General features: G+C 36.7%; 1 protein-coding gene across 1 annotated transcript in view; it reads left to right on the top strand.

The window, feature by feature from the left end:
- The first annotated feature begins 266 nt into the window (after positions 1 to 266).
- Positions 267 to 21,859, top strand: part of LOC115416065 (semaphorin-6D-like) — a 47,930-nt gene continuing 26,337 nt past the window's right edge. Inside the window, exon 1 of the mRNA XM_030129777.1 lies at positions 267 to 372. The gene's annotated coding sequence lies outside the window, so the exon portion shown is untranslated. The remainder of the gene's footprint in view (positions 373 to 21,859) is intronic.

The raw sequence follows: 21,859 nt of genomic DNA, 5'->3' as shown, positions 1-21,859 counted from the left end.
TTGGTTTTAACGACTCATTATCTCGTTGTGAAAAGGTCAACACCATGGAAACTGTCACGGCGTCGGTGACGAGTTCACAGTTTACAATGAGACGATTTATGGCAATTTACAGACGGCAGCGGTCGTGTCCATGGTAACTGCAGGTTATATATTATTAATTAAGGTCGTGACAGTGAAAGGGTTTTTCTTTTTTGTAGATTCGTGCGATAATTGTTGGATGTTGACATATAATTAAAAGGCCTGTTTTGTTTTTGTGTTTCAGGACGTCTGAGGGGGTCCACCCCCACCGCCCCACTTCCTGTTTGAGTCTCGACAGTCACGTGACCGACCGGAGGCTCCACCCACCGCCCGTCCGCCGCACATTCTACTGCTGTAAGTTTCTGAGGCGCCTGTGGGTTGAATCTGGTGTTTTAGCTCAGACCTTCAGTGGATTCAGTGGAAACTTTGGCAGGCTGGTTTTGGCCCCGGGCCGCATGTTTTACACCTGTGCTCCAGAGGATAAAGTGGTTCAGAAGATGAATGAATGAATGAATGAATTTATTTTGATTTGTACATCAATCATTGCACTCAGTACAATGATTGTAATAAACATAAAAGCCAAAGAAGGAACAGGCTGGAAACAAAAGCTTCTAGCCTATTCCTTAGGAGCAGTGGGCTTGCCATATCAGGTGCCCGGGGAGCAAATCTGGGGGGGTAAGTGCCTTGCTCAAGGGCACATCAGCCAACAGCTGTCCCAGAGATTGAACTGGCGACTCTGCACATGCTGACTCTCCAGCCTCCTAGGCCAATATATTAACACAGCGCACACAAATAGAACAGCAACATGTTCAGTATGTGTTAGACCAGGGGTGGCCAACCCTGGTCCTGGAGAGCCACTATCCTGCATGTTTTAGATGTATCCCTCTTCCAACACACCTGATTCAAATGATAAGCCTATCATCAAGCTCTGCAGAAGCCTGATAATGACCATCAGGTGTGCTGGAAGAGGGAAACCTCTAAAACATGCAGGATAGTGGCTCTCCAGGACCAGGGTTGGCCACCCGTGTTAGACAGTGTATTATCAGTATAATAATGAACCCAGAAAAACCCAAACATCCACCATGGACCAAAACCATCTACTGATCTAAACTGTTAAATACCTGTTGATCCATTAATCCTATCAACACATGTCAATAATTGGTGTAAAATACAGTTCTTCATCTTTTCATGGTCATCAGATATGACCCATTTGGACGTCCAGAGGCTCCATAGTTGCCATGGAAACACCATCATCTTCTACAACATTGATTCACCAGTAAAACCCATGGAGTTGGATCACTGACAGTGGATGGACACACTGGGGTTATGTTCAGTTAATGAGAGACTGGACTGAAAAAGTCACATTTTCTTCAGTTTTCTGTGTTTTTGATGTAATGACCCTCAGCTTTAATTTGAACTTCAATGAACATCTACATCAGGGATCAGCAGCCTTTACAACCTGAGGAGCCATTTTTGTCTCGGAAAAAAAAGAAAGAAATTTGACTGGAGCCATGAAAAAAACATTTGAATCCATCTACATTTTACCATGAGGTGGCTACGCTGCTGTGGCCTATTTGTGATTAGTTTGCTCTTTAACTTTGTATTTCCATTACAATAATGCAATGTCTGGTGCATTTATGAAATTATACAGCTACAAGAAAGAAAACATTCAAGATTTGTACAATTTTTTTTAATGATGGACACTATTTCCAAACATAATTACGTTGTGTAATGGAGAAAAAGCACAACTTTCATGTATAGTGGCTTACTTACAAACTATGAATAAATGCAAATTGAGCATCTTGTATTAAATTCGACAAGAAAAGAATCCATTTTGGTTTTTATGCTGTCAAAAAATGTTTTTATTCCGTGTAAAGCCTGCACATTTTTGCAGATGGACAAAGTTAGAATAGATTTAGGCCGATAACAGTGTTTAAAAGTAATGACTCATTCAGTTCACTTCAAAATGTTCCTTATGTTTTTTGACCAGAGGAGCCAAGAAAGACGCTGAAGAGCCACAGGCTGCCCACCCTGATCTACATGATCAGTCAGTTAAATACAGGGAAATAACAGATTTTCACTTAAAAATGCCAAACACACAACGTAATATTCAATTTAAAAGGTGATTAATCACTTAAAAAAAAGTTAAATATAGAAAAAAATCTATTATGGAATTGCCACAGAAGTAGCACTGGGTCTGTGTGGTTTAAAATAAATATAGATAAATAAACCACATATGTGCAAAGTCCAAACATGAACGTTAGAAAACACAGAAGTATGTTAAAGCGTGGACAGATTCCTTGTGCCAGTGCAGATATTTCAGTTTGTAAAACATACATTTGTGTTTGACTGAAGGCCAGTGGACCAGGATTTGAACCAACACCCTCAGAACCTAATAAGTCCTGTTTGAGCCTCGTATTTACAGATATAGTCAGGATAGATGTGCGTCACGTCAGACCTGTGGCGTGGATGCTTCTAACACTCAAGTTGTCATTTTTTTTCCTGTGAAAAGCAGAGGACGGGCCTCTGCGTCGGCGCCAGGTTTTGTTTGGCGAACGTCCTCCTGTTTCCTCAAGCGGCGTTGAATCTGCGATCCAAACGCACAAAAACACAAAGAGCAGATTTGAAGCGGCATGAAATGAGGATTTCACAGAGCTTACGACGCCGCGTCCAAATCTGAGGCTGCAGATTGATTAGCTCGGATTAGCTCGGCGCTCGGCCCGTTGGTTCGTCAATAGCGGCGTAAACAGGGAAAGAGAATCGCTTTGAGCGCGATTCGTTAGGTGGTCTCGCTTTTTCTGCGTCGTAGAAGGAGGTCTGCTTTTTAAGATTTGTCCTTCAGCCTCCCACACTCGCTCACAGTGGGATTCTGGTGGATTGCCTGTCAGGATGAAAACCGATTCCACTTCTCAGTCTGGCACTCGGAGTCCGTTCAAGGCAGAAGACACACAAACGCACCGCGACACCCACGCTTTACCGCTCGCACAGGTGGAATCAGATGCGCCGCCGCCACCGACTGATACCGAAGCCGTCAGAAATATATACGACTTCAATTCAGCCCGAAGGTTCATTCAACGCTCGGCATCGTCTCCTCCTGAGTCTGGAAATGAAAGAATAAGAACGGTGGATGAGAAAAAGAGGTTATTCAGGGATTTCATGGTGTGAAGTGTTGGCGTTCAAGCACTAAATCAATAAATGAAATAAAAACTGACGGAAAGTGAGAAGAATAGGAAACCACGTGAAAAAAACTGAAGAGAAACAACAACCAAAGGAACAAAAAGGAGAAGAAATAAAGGAATTAACAAACTGAACGTCAAATGAACAGAGATGACAAAAGCTAAATGACAATATTATCAATGATGTTTATGTTTTTATTTACGATGAGTCGCATTTAGGTGGTTTTGTTTATGAGTCGCGTTTAGATGTTTTTATTTACAATGAGTCGCATTTAGATGATTTTATTTACAATGAGTCGCATTTAGGTGTTTTTATTTACAATGAGTCGCATTTAGGTGTTCTTATTTACGATGAGTCGCATTTAGGTGTTCTTATTTACGATGAGTCGCATTTAGGTGTTCTTATTTATGATGAGTCGCATTTAGATGTTTTTATTTACGATGAGTCGCATTTAGGTGTTCTTATTTATGATGAGTCGCATTTAGGTGTTCTTATTTACGATGAGTCGCATTTAGGTGTTCTTATTTACGATGAGTCGCATTTAGATGTTTTTATTTACGATGAGTCGCATTTAGGTGTTCTTATTTATGATGAGTCGCATTTAGATGTTTTTATTTACGATGAGTCGCATTTAGATGTTTTATTACAATGAGTCGCATTTAGGTGTTCTTATTATGATGTAGTCGCATTTAGGTGTTCTTATTTACGATGAGTCGCATTTAGGTGTTCTTATTTACGATGAGTTGCACTTAGATGTTTTTATTTATGATGAGTCGCATTTAGGTGTTCTTATTTACGATGAGTCGCATTTAGATGTTTTTATTTATGGGCCTTATTCAGGTGTTTTTAGTGACGATGAGTCGCATTTAGATGTTCTTATTTACGATGAGTCGCATTTAGATGTTTTTATTTACGATGAGTCACATTTAGGTGTTCTTATTTATGATGAGTCGCATTTAGATGTTTTTATTTATGAGCCTTATTCAGGTGTTTTTAGTGACGATGAGTCGCATTTAGATGTTTTTATTTACGATGAGTCGCATTTAGATGTTTTTATTTATGATGAGTCGCATTTAGGTGTTCTTATTTACGATGAGTCGCATTTAGGTGTTCTTATTTACGATGAGTCGCATTTAGATGTTTTTATTTACGATGAGTCGCATTTAGGTGTTCTTATTTATGATGAGTCGCATTCAGGTGTTATTATTTATGATGAATCGCATTTAGATGTTTTTATTTATGAGCCTTATTCAGGTGTTTTTAGTGACGATGAGTCGCATTTAGATGTTTTTATTTACGACAAGTGGCATTTAGGTGTTCTTATTTATGATGAGTCGCATTTAGATGTTTTTATTTACGATGAGTCGCATTTAGATGTTTTTATTTACGATGAGTCGCATTTAGATGTTTTTATTTACGATGAGTCGCATTTAGGTGTTCTTATTTACGATGAGTCGCATTTAGATGTTTTTATTTACGGTGAGTCGCATTTAGGTGTTCTTATTTATGATGAGTCGCATTTAGATGTTTTTATTTACGATGAGTCACATTTAGATGTTTTTATTTACGGTGAGTCGCATTTAGGTGTTCTTATTTACGATGAGTCGCATTTAGATGTTTTTATTTACGGTGAGTCGCATTTAGGTGTTTTTATTTATGATGAGTCGCATTTAAGTGTTTTTATTTACGATGAGTCTCATGTAGGTATTTTTATTTACGATGAGTTGCCTTTTTCTGACAAACTCCTGGTCGGATTCATTTCAGATGTTCTATATTTATGAAACAGTTTCTTTGCGTGGTCGCTCCAGTCCGGCCTGGACAAACCTCCTCCTCCTCTCGTGAACCGGAGCTGCTGCTGCTGCTCATTTAGATAATTGATAGAAATCGGTCGGTCTGTCTCCAGAGCTCAGATCTCTGCTGTCGTGGATTAGCTCTTCAGCTCCGTGCGGCTGGATTAACTTTCGGACGGGTCTGCAGAACCGGCCTGAGGTTTTAACGAGATGGGAGTCACGGCGGGGTCACGGCGGCTGAAGGTGTTTATTATGAACGGTGACGATCGGTAATGAGATCCGGGTCAGAGGAGCCGACGTCCACGGAGCGAGAAGCCGAGCAGGAGGATGGAAAACTGCAGCAGAGTCGGAGTTTGAACTGGAACTGCAGACAGAAGAGTTTTAAGGACACGTCTCCAGTTCAGTTGAATGGTTTCTACAGTCGTGTTGTTCTCGCACAGCTGTTAGCGTTCTGCTACTGCGGACAAACTCAGTTCTTATCGACAGTTAAATCGGTTTTCCTCTGCTCTACTTCAGTCTGGATGATCTCATGATGTTTCTTGTAGATCATATTTTCTACTTTCCAAAGGCGTTGTGCAGATCCGGTCTTGAACCCTGGGGTCGTAATTTCAAAATATTTTTAGTTTGTTTTTAACTTTTTCGAAATTTTTTGAAGTTTTAGTTTATTTTAAAATTTTTTGATTTTTTTTTTTCCCGTCAACTTGAGCTCTAACAAAAATACCAAATACTCAATAACTATCATATTTTTAACCCCTTAAATGCCATGTTTGTAACATAAACAAACCATTTTTTTGATGCAGAAAGTACACAATTTTTTTTTTTTTTTTCAACATTCTACATAAAAATTGGATTACTTCTATGTTGCAGCCTGGAATTTAATAATAATAATGGATTAGATTTATGTAGTGCTTTTCTATGAACACATACTCAAAGCACGTACAGAGCATCCATTATTCATTCACTCTCACATCCTCCCTCTGGTGGTGGTAAACTACATCTGTATCCACAGCTGTCCTGGGGCAGACTGACAGAGGCGTGGCTGACAACCTGCGCCTACGGCCCCTCCCACCACCGAACATTCACACACATTCACACACCAGTGTGAGTAGCAGCACTGGAGGCAAAGAGGGGGAAGTGTCTTGCCCAAGGACACAACAGCACATGGACAGAGCGGGATTCAAACTGCCAACCCTTCGGTTATTGGACAACCCGCTCTACCATCTGAGCCATGGCCGCCCTGTTAATTATTTGCCAATAATTAACAGTAACACTGGTTAATATGTATTATTATTATTTTTTGTGCGAGGTCAAATGTTCTAAAACACTGGTTCTCAACCTTTTTTGACTCGCGACCATATTTAAAAAGCAATTAAAACAAAAACTGCTTTTGAAATGTGCTTAATTTAAACCTGTGTTATTGTATTTTCGCCTCATGTGCCTGATGTGCTGATGTGTTGATACTGTCTAAATTCTGAACTGTCTGTATTTATGGAATTAGCTTTGGTTGATTGTCTTCATAATCACTTGTACTGTTTGCTTAATGTCTTGGGCCTCGTTTATAAGCTATAGATAGCTTCTGGGGTTACCCTTTTACACAATCATATCCGGCTGTAAATTATCAATACAAGTTGCATATGTATTTTTAAATGATTTGTAAATAAATAAAATGTCCACTGCATTTTCACCAGTAGAAGGTTGGAAAAATACGAGTTACGGATGGACTTGAACGCAGCATTAGAACGCAGCATTAGTGCATTACAGTAGCGCATTGATGCATGTGGATCCGCAGGTTCTAGATGTGGTCGTTTTTATGCTGTTGTGTCTTCATGCGTGCTGTACCACATTTGTCCAGCAGTCACCGCCAAAGCGTTCTGGCCATAGCATCATGACTGTAAGGCTGTTGTATTCCAAAATGAGTAATACCTCCCAGAATATTGGTCCTGTCAACTGGCTGTTTTTGCTAGTCTCATTTTTTACCAAAAATACATAAGTATGACAAACTGCTGCAGTCAGCTCTGTACGGATTTAGTGTGAATCCTTGGACACACACGCACACACACACACACACACACACACACACACACATATACAGAGGCCACTTGGCTTTTATAATATGGATCGTTTACAGCGTGCTGATTTTAGTGGCTCGGTCAGAATTTTACAAATCATGGAAAAATGAACAACTTTTGAATTCTGACCAAATACAAACCATGAAAAATAATACGACCTTTATCACGTGAAGTATAAAGTGTGTACACTGTGTCCACTCAGATACCAGAAGGTTACATAAATGAGCACACTTCACTTCCAATATCCTGTTTTTCAGAGTTATTACAGTATTTTCTACAGACAGTGTTGCACTAATCTATAGGTTTAATGTTAATGTCATGTGTTGCTACACTGTAAAAAAATCTGTAATTTAACAGAATTTTCACTGTTTATTTTACAGATTTTTCCTGTATTTTTAAGATACAGGAAAATATCAATGAAATGACAAAAGTAGATGTGATTTTACATGCCAAATGGAAAATAATATGAAAAAACTGTAACTGTGAATAACCATAAAATTTCCATTTTTTAAAAGAATTTTTTTCTTTTTTCACAGAAAAATACAGTTAAAATACATTTGCAAATGTATTGTAATTTCACAAATATTTCTTTTCTATTTATGAGATTAAACTGTTAATTTAAAGTTTAATACTGTAAAAAACACAAAAAAAAACAACATTAGAACCAGATAAAATTACTGACAATTAACTATAAAAGCAGTATTTGTTCTGTCAGTTGAACCAGACTCGTTTGTTCATTGACAAATATCTTGTGTAATTACAGGAGGTTTCACAACAAAAATGGTGAATAAATGTATTTTTGTGAATGTATAACATGTATAAGCACTGATAAACTGTCCAAATACAGTTTTTATCAGTGGATTGGACAACTGAGTCTCACTGAAAATTATTTATATATATTTATAGGTAATTTGATTGTTTTAATACATGAAAATATTATTTATTTAACATTAAAAAGTAAAAAAAAAAAAAATACAAAGTCTTATGTAAAGTTAGGGCTAAAAACTGTATTTTAATTATGGAAAATGACCGTATTTTTATGAGATGGTTATTTTCCGTTATTTTCCAGTATTTTTTTTGGCACCCCTGCTGCCAGAATATTACCGTTTTTTTCTTTTTTTACAGTGTAGGCTAGTGGGTTTAGTTCTGTCTGTTTAACATCTGTATTCACTGAAGTGTTCAGGGTTAGTCCAATTTAACTTGCAGAGTTTGTGTCACATGTTGTTTTGCTGCTGAAGGAATAATGATGTGGAATTAGCATAAATCTACCAGCTGTAGGCCCTGTGTGTGAACGACCAGTCTGATTTACACACATAATTTATACTTACGCTACTGCGAAAAGTGTTCGGACTCATTACAAACTACCAATTAGACCACCGCAATCTGAATCCCTAATGAAACTGTGCAGCTGTTTAGACCCCAACATGTGGACTAGTGTTTATTTTATCGACATATGGCCAGTATTGTGACAATTTTAGTCCAAAATGGCGTCAAAATCACCTCAATACCTCCCAGATCTGCTTCATTTCCTGTTGGATTTTATCCAACTCAAAAGACTCTGGTCTGAATTTTCATGCATCTGAATCATGGGATAAAATAAACCGCCTTTGAAAATTATGATCATTTTCCCTTTTAGCCATTTTAAACATCTGATCTCTGATCAAACATCTGAACCATCTTATAAAAATACGGTAATTTTCCATAATTACAATACAGTTTTTTGCCTTAACTTTACTTGAGATTTTGCATTGTTTTTTTTTTTACTTTTTAATGTTTAATAAAGAATATTTACATGTGTCAAAACAATCAAATTACCTATAAATATATATATAAATAATGTTCAGTGAGACTCAGTTGTCCAATCCACTGATAAAACCTGTATTTGGACAGTTTATCAGTGCTTATACATGTTATACATTCACAAAAATACATTTATTCAACATTTTTGTTGTGAAACCTCCTGTAATTACACAAGATATTTGTCAATTAACAAACAAGTCTGGTTCAACTGACAGAACAAATACTGCTTTTATAGTTAATTGTCAGTCATTTTATCTGGTTTTAATGTGTTTTTTTTTTTTTTTTTTTTACAGTATTAAACTTTAAATTAACAGTTTAATCTCATAAATAGAAAATAAATATTTTTGAAATTACATTACATTTGCAAATGTATTTTAACTGTATTTTTCTGTGAAAAAAGAAAAAAAAATCTTTAAAAAATTGAAATTTTATGGTTATTCACCGTTACAGTTTTTTTGTGTTATTTTACATTTAACATGTAAAATCATATCTATTTTTTGTCATTTCATTGATATTTTTTCTGTATCTTAAAAATACAGGAAAAATCTGTAAAATAAACAGTGAAAATTCTGTTAAATGACAGATTTTTTTTTTTTTTACAGTGTATAGTTGCATTCTTTAGAATTACTGACCCTGTAAAACTTACCCCAAAAACAAAAGCATCTGTTGATATTAAAGGTCATTAATATGGACTAGTGTTTATTTCATCTACATATGGTCAACACTGTGAGAATTTTAGTCTAAAATGATGTGAAAATGCAGAGTTTCTAGTCAGATGCAACGACACAAAGCTTCACAAACCACAGAAAAGTGGTTTTAGTTTGGTTGTAACTCAACTACAATTAGTAAAATGTGAGAAAAATGTGATTCAACCATGAATCCTATCAATAAATGTAAATAATTGGTGTAAAATATAGTTCTTCATCTTTTCATGGTCATCAGATATCCAATCCAATCCAACTTTATTTGTAAAGCACTTTAAAACAACCGCAGTGGACCAAAGTGCTGTACAGAAGAAGAATTAAAACCAAAATAGAAGAATAAAATACAGAAATAAACTTAAAGACATAGAAACTGTACAAAAAAGAAAAAAGGGCTATACAGAAGAATAAATAAAACTTGAATAATAGAATAAAATACAAGAATAGATTAAAAAGCCATACAATTAAAAACAACAAAAATAAATAAATAAATAAATAAATAAATACAATAAACCACTATTACATACAAACAATAGAATAAAGACAGTACCTTCAAACATCTCACATGGTTTCAAAAGCCAAGGAGAAAAGATGGGTTTGAAGAAGGGCTTTAAAAACAGACAGAGGAGGCCTGTCTGATATTAAGCAAACATTCTTCAGTTAAGCAAAAAAAATCTTGAATTAATGAAGCAAAAAAAAAAAATTGACAATGGAAGTGAAAATTTTCTTAGCAAGATTTACATGTTTTCCTGTGGGAATTTCCTCTGAGCTTTAATAAACATCTACATGATCAGTGAATTAAATATAGGAAAATACATGATTTACGCTAAAAAAAATTACAATAAAATAACAAAGGTCAGATGTGGAGAAAAATCAGAAAAATAACTGAAGGTCTTTAAAGGATATGGGAAAAAATGATGATATAATCACCAATATTAATGCATCTATATATGTATGTACTTCTATTTATGTTTAATATCACGATTTATTACCCTGCCCCCCGAAGGGAGGCAAGGGGTATTGTTTTTAGTTCAAAGCAAAACTATTGGTTAAATTCATACCAAATTTGGTTTATAGATTACCAGTGACCCAGAACAGGTGTGGTTACAATTTGGGAAAAGTAGGTCAAAGTTTTTTTTTTTTTTTTTAATGAATTTTTTACATCTTTTTTTTTCTCCCATTTACTTATAATGGGTGAAATTTCAAATGTCTATAAAAACATCAATTTTGTTTCAATTTATGTCAAACTTGGCACACATATACAGTTTTTTTGTTTGTTTTTTTTAATATGTGTATTATTATGAAAAGGACAGAGTTTATTTTAATGCTGCTGCAAATTGGACAGACTATCCTTGATATGTGCAGCAGTTTTGTGTTTTGTGCGTAGTCAGAATTTAGTCTGATATGAGGATTTAAAGTTACTTATGGAATCTGACACACTACAAAAAAAAAGTTAAGGATATTTTGAATTTTTGGGCTATTTTTTTCATTTGAGATTCTAGCACTTTTTACTTTTTTATGTGTGACTTGAATTGAAACACATTTTTTTAATGACCAGACATAGTTTTATTTACAAATGGCAAAAATGACAAAAAAAGACCAAAAAAATAAAGAAATGTCCTTAATTTTTATTTATTTTTTTGTAGTGTAGGAATTTAGAGTAGGTGAAGGATGGGGTAAGATTAGAAGTTAAACTTTATTTTGCTCCTTTTTGAATGTTTGACTTTCTTTTATGTAATTCTTTTGTTATTTGATATTAATGCAATATTCCAAATAAATAAATAAACAAAACAAATAATTGATATGATGACATCAACACACGCATAGACATGATGACATCAGCTGAATCGATGACAAAATTATGACAAAATATTAGAGTTTATTTAACATTTTCTGACAAATTTCTTCACTAAATTGTATTAGAGTTGATGAACAGATTATTTAAGTTTATTGTTAATATCCTTATATTCCCATTCAGGGTTATATTTTCCAGTCTTTTTTTTCTGCTGTTTTATTCTCTCTACATAATATTTTTAGTCCTCCTCAGACTTGTCCTCAGAACAGTTTTTATATTTGGTGGAAAATGAACATTTTCAGGTAAAAATAACCTCAGGCTTGTTTTTCTTTGTGTTTTCATTTCATTTCTTCGCATCTGAATGAAAAACTGAACCATTTAACTCCGACATTAGACTCATGTCGTGTCCGTTCGTGTCGACCCGGCTCCAGGTATGGACCCCCCCCCCCCACACACACACACACACACACACACACACACACACGGAGCTGGATCGAATAAGAGGAAACCCAGTTAAAGCCGAGTGGGTCCAGATTTAATTTAGTCTCTCCTCCAGCCGAGCGGCCAATTACATCCTCAAACGCTCCCACTGAAGCCGAGGCCCTGGAGGCGTCGCCGCCGGCTCCTGTGGAGACACCTGTGGTTACTGCGGCAACAGGGGGAGTGGTTAATTGGAGAGCGGTGATGGTGTTGAAGCTGCAGGTCTGAGTCAGAACAGAAGCAGGTTTGGGTTTTCCAGAGTTTACAGAACCTGCTGTTGACCTCAGTCTATTTTAGAAAGATTTACACTTTTATTTGGATTAATGAAATAGTTTTACTCTGAGTTTTCTTTGGTTTTAGTGAAGAAGCTGAAGAAGGGTGAATTAAAGAGTGTATGATGTTTTATTTCTAACTCACTTTATAAAATGTTTTTTTCCACATTTACACACAATTTTAGACTTTTCCACTGAAGGTGATACATACTTTAAAGCAGGGCTCTCAAACTCATTTTCCCTCAGGTTCCACATTCAGCCCGATTTGATCTGAAGTGTGTCGGACCAGTAAAATAATAGCATAATAACATATAAATAATGACAACTCCAAATTTTTGTCTTTGTTGTAGTGTAAAGCAAAAAAAAACATTGAATTATGAAAATACTTTTATAAACTATCCAAACAAAAAAGATGTGAATAACCTGAAAAAATGGAAATTTCTTAAGAAAAATAAGTGCAATTTTAACAATATTCAGCCTCAACTTCTCATTTGTCCATGTGCATTATGGATCAGATCTACAGACACTAAACACTGAGGAACAGGCAGAAAAGAGTTCAAATGGTGCTTAGTTTTCATTAGACATTTCAGGTTGTTCATATTTGTTCAGGTTACTCACATTTTATTGCTACAGGATAGTTTGTAAATGTAAACATTGTCATAATTTAATGTTATTTTTTGCACTAAAACAAAGAAAAACATTGGACATTAATTCAAGTTTTTTTTGCTGAATTCAAGATTTTTTTTTGGCTTTATTTAAGATTTTTTTTTTTTTACTTAATTGAAGATTTTTTTTTTGCTTAATTCAACAATTTTTCCTTAGTTCAAACTGAATTTTTTTTTTTTTGCTTAATTCAATTCAAGACTGTGGAATTTTTGACTTTACAAAAACATCCCATGGTCCGGATTGGAACCTTTGGTGGGCCACATTTGGCCCCCGGGCCGCATGTTTGAGACCCCTGCTTTAAAGGATCAGTCCTTTGATCATGTATTTTCTACATCAGTAAATCCTGCATCCAGGTCATGATTGTTGGTGGTATTTTTTTTCTAAGTTGTTTTTTTTGGTTTTAGTTCTTTTAATATTAGACGACAGACAACAAATGAAAATGAATCCTGTTGGAAAGCTGTAGTTTATTATGAGCACTGCCCCTGTCCAAGCAATTTCTATTATTACTACTACTACTACTACTAATAATAATAATAATCCTTGTGTTCTGGTTGGATTTCCAGTTTTTAAGGCTTAAACCAGTCCGATTTCATCACTAAAATGACATATGTAACCTTATACTGACGCCATCACAATACTAAATCCACCTGCTTCTACTTCTGTTAAGAGCGACATGATAAACATAATGGAATTGAATTTTTCGATATTATATAGTTCTAAGCAAACTGATGGAAACACGAGTGTCTGAAAAAAATAAATGGGTTGAGTAACGTAGACGACGTATCATGTAAAACAGCAGGAACCTGTGTGTGGCCTACAGTATATCAGCAGTGGACGGTTCTGGTTTACGTCGTGTCATTATTCGCAGTTTATTGATGCCTGTCAGACCAGGTCACAGACTCACCTCTCAGTCATAGTCATATTTCTTCTCTTGAGTATAAGTTTTAAAGGAGTGATATTTAGCTTTTTTTTAAAAAATGGAATTCTTCCTTTTCCCACATTTCTCTGTGGTCTCCATAAACTGTAAATGCTCTGCTTCGGTCTGAATTCTTCATTCATTCAACTCCACAGTACAGCCCGACCGATAGGGGATTTTTGGGGCCGATGCCGATACCGATATTGAGGGCTAAAAAAACCTGATATCCAATATATCGGCTGATATCTGATATTGACCAATAACCGATATATTGGCCGATATATGAAATAAGAACACTGATCTACACAGGACATAATAATCTTATTTTAGATAATTGTGGACAGGTGGAGAAACAGTTGCATAAATCTGTCTTTATCTCCCAAATATAATTGACACAACTTTCAAATGCAAACTCTGCAATCACAAAAATAATTAGAGCAAAAAATATGACTGAGCACACAATTATGTTTTCACTCACAAATTCTGATGTGTCTGCCTCATGGCACTACAACTTCTTATGTGGACTAAGGACTAAACTGAGCATGTGCAGAGTGAATTAGGTGAGTCCTAAGTTGTTCCTGATTGGAGCAACTGCAAGTGTTACAACTGTCCCCAGTCTCCCCTATACTATGAACACCCAGGCCTGTCTGCAGAATGAAACTGTGAGGGAGACAGGAAGTGCACGGACATGGGTGTGTGTGGGGGGTGAATACTTCATAAGGGGGGGGGGGGGGGGGGTCTGTGATTTTGGGAGTGGTGGTGGGGGTTTAGCAGTCCATCCTCGTCAGAGTGCGCAGTAGTGGTCTGTGATTTTCGCCGAGGTGGGGGGTCGGAGTGGGGGGGGGGGGGGGTAGCTAGCTATGTGATTGTGTGTGTGGGGTGATAGCATCATTGTCCGAGCAGGAATGAAAGGGAAACTAACTCGCTTTAAAATTCCTCTTATTTTCTGGGCAGCACACACACACACACACACAGAAGCAGCGAGTGACAGAATCTCCGCGCAGCAAAAAAAGTTAATATATCGGCTACATATTGGCCGATGTTGATTAACTGGTGATACGCTATAATCGGCCTGGTTAATCGGCCTGGCTCTACTCCACAGGTCCATCTTCAACACTTTTTCTGAGTAAAGACACCAGAAAGGTGGTTGGGAGCGCTGGCCCTTTAAATGCACATGACTCCACCCCCATCAGGTTGTTGACTGTGGTTTCTGTCTAGAGCTGTGTATTGGCAACAATCTGGCGATACGATACAAATCCCAATACTAGGATCATGGTACGAAATATCACGATATATCATGATACTTTTAAATTTTTTGCCATTTTTTGTTTGTTTCTTTTTTTAAATGATTATTTCCTTGATGAATTGAATTACACCAGAAATCTGCACAAATACTAAACTCATTTTTATTTGATCACAGCAGGATCTAATGTTATATCACAAAATGTTCCTGTGTTCAAACTGAAATTATATTTTACAGACATCACAGTTTCAGATCCTGTTCAAATGTTCAGATTCTATTAGTTCACAACTAACATCAGAACAGTATGTTTGTGCGATCCCAACAAAGAAACTAACATGATTTAATAAGAGAGTGTTAAATAATAGTAAATAAAATATAAACAAAAAAGAAAAAACAAAAATGAACTTTTGGACACATAATGCACCTGTTTTCTCTCTCTGATAGTGCTGTTCTGCAGTGTTCCACTAGTGCGTTTTTGTCGAGTTTTGATGTTTTTTCACAGTTTTTATCTGTATTTTTTCAGCTTGTGTAGTTGATTGCTATATTACTTTATGACTTTTGTTTTAGTATTACTTTTAGCAGGGTTTTACTGATGAATTCTAATCAATAATTGTATATAATAATGATAGTGCTGTTCTAGAGTGTTCTACGAGTGTATTTTTGTTGACTTTCGCTATCTTTTTTCCTACTGTTTTATCTAGATTCTTCCAGTTTCTATAGTTCATTGATCAATTTTTCCCATTACTTTATTCAATTTTTCTAATATAATATAATACAAAACAAAAAAGAAAAACAAAACAAAAAAAAAACTAAAATGAACATCCACAATATCTGCATTTGAATAAACACCTAAAAATATCAATACAGTATTTTTTAATACGGTACAGTATTGTGAAATGAAAAATCACGATATATTGCAGAACCGATATTTTCTAACACCTCTAACATTACTATGGCAACACAAGTGGAACAGTGGCTGATCCTGTTACCGGGGGAAACCGGGGTTAAGTTACTGCTGATAAACCTTAAAAGAGCAGCTTGAAGTCAATCACAAATAACAGTTCCAATCAGTAATCATTAAAACCTTTATTTGTGTTTTTTTTTCTCTGCTTTTAATCAGAAACAAGAGGCTCTAATGAGGACTTCTAACCTTTTAATCCAAATCCATCTTGATTTCTCCCCCTTTCCTCACTGTAAGAGGCTTTCAAAGACACCCCGCTCTTTCTTAGTGCTATTTTTTTACTACTTTTAATTCCTTTTTCATCTCCTGAAACCTCCCGCTTCAGCCCAAACCTGCCTTTACTGTGTCTTATTCCTGCATCTGTTCTCTTCTTCATTTCCTTTCACGCTTTCATCTCTCTGATTTCCCTCCACTGAGTCGGTAAACTGATTGAGATTGAACAAACGGCAGAGTCTGACGCAGCCGCCGTCCGTCAGCCCGCACTCATTTAGGTAATTGAAACATCTTGTTCTCCGTGTTGCAGTTGCGTGTTTTCTGCTGCCGTGTACACCATCGTCCTGCCGGCGCTAGCCATCTGTCATCAGGACGGAGGATTAATGCGCGGAGGAAGTCCAGTCGTCGTAAATCTGAGGGATCGGAGCGGCCGTCCTCACGCCTGATCGACCGGCCATTTGATCAATATGACACAGGTTCCTGCAGGACTTAAAGATACGCTTAACTCTTTAGCTGCCACTTCTATTGCACGATCCGACAAGATGAATGAATATTGACATGGAAATAGACTCGTCGATAAGTAAAAGGAAAAAAATCCAACCAGTGTCCCGGTACGTCAGCGTCACGTTCTGTCAAGAATCAATAACAGGTTGAATTTATGAGGTTGTCAGCAAGGTTCTAATAGTTTTGGATTTTTCATTATAGTTTAATTTTATTTAGTTTTGACTTTTTTACTGTAATTCAGTCAGTCTTAATTCGTTTTTAGAGCAGGTTTACTAGTTTTTATTAGTTTTCATTTTTTCTACATGCTTAGTTACCTCCTCCAGGAGGTATTGTGATCACTTTGCTTTGTGTGTTTGTTTGTTTGCGTAAACTATGTATAAAATTTGAAATGAATCCGACCAGTGGTTTCATCAGCAAAGATGTTTGAAGAAATTGCTAACGAAGGCGATGGCAGACACAGCCAGTCGGTCAGTGAGCTAATAAAAATGTCTCACTCTGGTGCAGCGTTCAAGGAAAAGTAAAAGAAAACAAGTGAAAGAAGGACGAAAAGTTCACAAAACACCTGCAACTGCAATCATCAGCAACTGATGTATTAGTTTTGGAGAAAACGACAGGAGGAGGAACAGGAGTGACACCTCTATTTGTCATTTCCTTTGGCGAAGAAGAAAAGGAGGAGGGGGAGGAGGGAGAGGGGACGCTCACCTCCGAGACCACCCCCTGTTTTCATTTGTCACCTCAAAGACAGAACGAGGAGACGAAGAAACAGGAGAGACTTTCACCTTCACACCTCCTCTTCCTCCTCTTTTTTTTCTGCTTTGTCACTTAATGACAGAACGGGAGAAGAAGAAGGAGGAGGCCGCGATGAGAGGGAAGAAGAGGCGAAAAAAAGGATGAAGAGCAGATGTTTGGGATGCAATTAACGTCAACTCTGAACACAGACATGACACATATGTAGTAATAGATTCAGTGTCACTTAAACATCACAGCTTTGTCCAATTATCCCACTTTATTGTTCCTAAATCAGCATAGAAATGACTCAGAGTCTGTGTCTGCCTGAAAATCTGCTCCAACACATTCGACTGTTGTTCATTGTTGCACTAGATCAGTAATTTTCACATTTTCTCCTGCTAATGTCTGCCTGTTTTTAACGACTACCCAAATGCTACGCCAAATATTATGAATCCCTGGAAATCTTGGGAAACTTTCAGTAGAGACTAATTAGATTTTCTGTTTGAGCCCGTGTTCACACTGAAGTTGGCTGAAGAGTCGAGGTTCTGTCGTCTGGATTTCTTGGTGTTAAGTGGTTCATAAAACTCCAAATCTTAACTATTAAAGACACAGAACTGTTATTGTACTGACTTCCAAATTAATTTTTCTCTACATTTAACCTTTCCTAAGTGATTGCTTATCATTTATTATAACATTATCTTCTGCATTTTTTACCTAATGCAAAAAAGCAGGTGTTACTACCTCCACCAGGAGGTATTGTCATCACTTTGCTTTGTGTGTTCGTTTGTTTGTTTGTTAGCAAGTTTACGGGAAAACTATTCCAACCATCTTTCCCAAATCGTCCCCACAGATAGGCCTAGGCCCTGGGACCAACCGATTACATTTTGGTCCCAGTAGGCCAAAGTTCAAGGTCACAGCAAGGTCACAACATCTACAATTTTTCTATCTGTCATCATTGAGCAATTTTCCAAAATTCATAAAAAATTCAAAACAACTCCGATTAGCCTCCAATTTGATCCACCCATAGCTTAGAACAATATCTTGGATCTGGCACAGAATTGTCCACATCCACTGTGGAATGTGGACTCTGTGGACATTTACATTTAACACTGAAAATCCCATTTACCACACATTTTCATTTACATATGTTTCTATCTGGTTTATACATGTTTCTATGCTGGTTGGCTAGTTTATATATGTTTCGTTATATATGTATCGGCTCACCTCTGCCAAGGAGGTTATGTTTTTGCCAGGGTTTGTTTGTTTGTTTGTTTGTTTGTTTGTTTGTTAGCAAGATAACTCAAAAAGTTATGGATGGATTATCTTGAAATTTTCAGGAAATGTTGATACTGGCACAAGGAACAAATGAACAAATTTTGGTTGTGATTTGGGGGGGTGGGGGTCTTGGTGGAGGTCTGTACTCTCCGAGTGCTTTTCTAGTCTTGTAATAATTTTACTAATCATGTAATAGTGTTCATAAGACTTTTTAAGCATGATATGTCATTAACTGAACCAACTCCATGGGTTTTACTGGTGAATCAATGTTGTAGAGGATGACTGTGTTTCCATGGTAACTACGGAGCCTCTGAGCGTCCAAATGGATCATATCTGATAACCACGAAAAGACAACAAACTATTTTACACCAGGAGTGATAGAATTAATGGTAGAATCACAGTTTTCTCACATTTTACAAATTGTAGTTGAGTCACAACCAAACTGTAACCAGTTTTCTGTGGTTTCTGAAGCTTTGTGTCGTTGTATCTGACTGGAAACTCTGCATTTTCGCACTGTTTTGGACTAAAATTGTCACAATCAGATGTTTCGATCAGATGTTTAAAATGGCTAATAGGTAAAATTCTAATAATTTAGGAAGGCAGTTTATTTTATCCCATGATTCAGATGCATGAAAATTAAAGCCAGAGTCCTTAGAGTTGGATAAAATCCAACATGAAATGAAGCAGATCTGGGAGGTATTGAGGTGATTTTCTAATTAAAAAAATGCCAATGTCTATTGGGTCTCGTTATATAAAATGCAATCATGTGCACCAGGGTTGAGACACTAAACTATTGTAGGTGACACTTGTCAATAAACTAATTCACTACAGTCTAAGACCAACAGGGAAACTGCCTTGATGACCATTTTGCAGAGAAAATGGATTTATTTCTGTAAAAATAGCCAAATTTTGTCTAACACAAGCAACAAAATCCTCAGTGTGGTTTTGGAATGTAATGATTTCATCAATCATATAAATACAAAATCATCAGACTTTAACGCTCCAGCTTTAGAAAACAACAACAATAACAACAATATACACTACAGTATCATCTGCATACAGGCGAATAGTGGATAGTGCATAGTAAGCATAAAACAGAAACTAGTTTGTATAGATCCATGTAGATGTTTCTGCCTCTATGTCTGTAGTTTGTGTTTTAGTAACAATAAAATAAGGAAGTGTCTTTGTCCACAGTACTGTAGGTCTACCTTTGTCATGTGTTTATTACCTCAGAGCCAATCGGCGCCCTCGTTCTGTCCTGTGTACACTGGTAACCTGTGGCAATAAGCATCACTATACTATACCAATCCGGGTACAGGAAAAGGATAGGGGACCAGCTACCCAGGCTACGTCCAGATGACAACGCTTGTGGTATTTTTCTTGTGCAGATTACAAAAGTTTTGCGTCCGTACACGTATCATTTCAAGAAATATCTGCATCCAGGTGGAAACGGGTAAACGGGGTTCAAACGGTGTAATACGTATGCCACACCTATATGTGGCACTGTGTGAACCTATGGCAGGATACAGTAAAACCACAGAAGAATGCACTGAGCATGTGCAGGAGGTTACATCCAGGGTTTTCTTCTGGTCACATGGTACTATGGCGTCATCGTTTCCATACAGTGGTGTTGTGCCTATCCATGCGCCAACACCAGGGCAGCGATGGGAGATTTTTCCGCTCTTGGACCTGTTCTCCAAAAATAGCATTTCAGGGCATCGACAACACCGGTGTCATGTGACTAAAGGCCCAAACCATATTAAACTTTAGCGTATTGGCATAATTTGGTTATGGTGTGTACGAGACGTATATGCCATATACAGTCGCAGAAAAAACTCTTAGACCACCCTTGTTTTCTTCAATTTCTTGGTCGTTTTTTTGCCTGGTCCAACTATTGATACCAGCAAAAATAGTACGTTATAGTTTAATTTCAGAGCTGATATCTATCCATTTAACATGTTTTCTTGATAATAACCAAAATCACTTCAGTTCTTCCATCAATTTCTATGTCATTGTACTGACAAAACCAGTGCTTTAGACATTCCATGTTTTCTTTTCTGTCTGTTTTAGTCACATGACACACACAGGAGTCACTACTTGATTGCATAACCATTGTTTTGATGACTTTTGATGGTCTAATAATTTTATCTGCGACTTAATCACCACAGTACTGTGGCAACAGCAGGACAAAGAGTTCATGGGACAGTATCTGTAATTGGCTCTGGGGAAATAACGTGTAGTTACTGATTATTGTCACAGTACAAATGCTTAGATTTAGATTTTAGATTTATTTATTTTGAACATGCAAAGAAACAAAACAAAACAACGCAAATGAAGACAAAAACAAAGTAACAATTAAATGGACAATCTATCTTCAAGTACATACAAGTCTGAATATTGCATGGTCGAAAAGGAGTTGGAAGAAGTCTAAACTTATTTAATCCAACCCCTCAAGTACTTTTACACCTTTATCACCAACTTAATACAAGGATCAAACAATACTATTTTCCTAATTTTAGCATCGAACCACAACAAATACATAATGCAGTAACTGAATTATACACAACAAAATGTTCATGTCAGTGCAGTCATAGAAACAGACTCAACAATTCAACCATTTTCTTCCATAATTCCAGCAGATTTATCAGTACAACATCCATAAACAAACAGGCCTCATTGTCAATATTAAATACTGGACCTCTCAAGAATCAATTCTTTGTATCTTTTTTTAAACTGAATTATATTTGATATTTGTTTTCTCTCCACACACAAATTGCTAACATTATGCTAACATTTGATTGGCTCTGTGGACATAGACAAACCCATATTTCATACCCCAGTCCTGTGGCAGTAGACATCGCCATAAAATAAACTCAATAGACTCATTATGTTGATGATGTGGTCCATAAAACAAAAGATAAACTGCCTAAAAAACCTGAAAACCAGCAGGTCAGATGTCTGTAAAACAGCCAGGTCTGACTGTGTGTTTTATCTCCATCAATGCAATCCGTCCTTTATGTTGAATCTAATCCATATATTGACTGTAGGTGTTACTGTTTGACCTGCAGGTTAATACAGGCTAATGCTATAATCGATGCTAATCCTTCATAAGACAGAAGATGATACGACACACTCAAGAGTCTGGTGTTTCTGTTTCTAACTCCGATGACTGCTTTACATCGTCTTAAACCACCAGGACTCGATCGTTAACAGTTAAAACGTCAGCAGAAGTTTCCTCTGTCTAATTCGT

Source organism: Sphaeramia orbicularis, unplaced genomic scaffold, assembly GCF_902148855.1.
Source record: "Sphaeramia orbicularis unplaced genomic scaffold, fSphaOr1.1, whole genome shotgun sequence".
NCBI classification, from domain to species: domain Eukaryota; kingdom Metazoa; phylum Chordata; class Actinopteri; order Kurtiformes; family Apogonidae; genus Sphaeramia; species Sphaeramia orbicularis.
The sequence above is the reverse complement of the archived record's forward strand: the minus strand, read 5'-3'. Positions and strand labels throughout refer to the sequence as shown.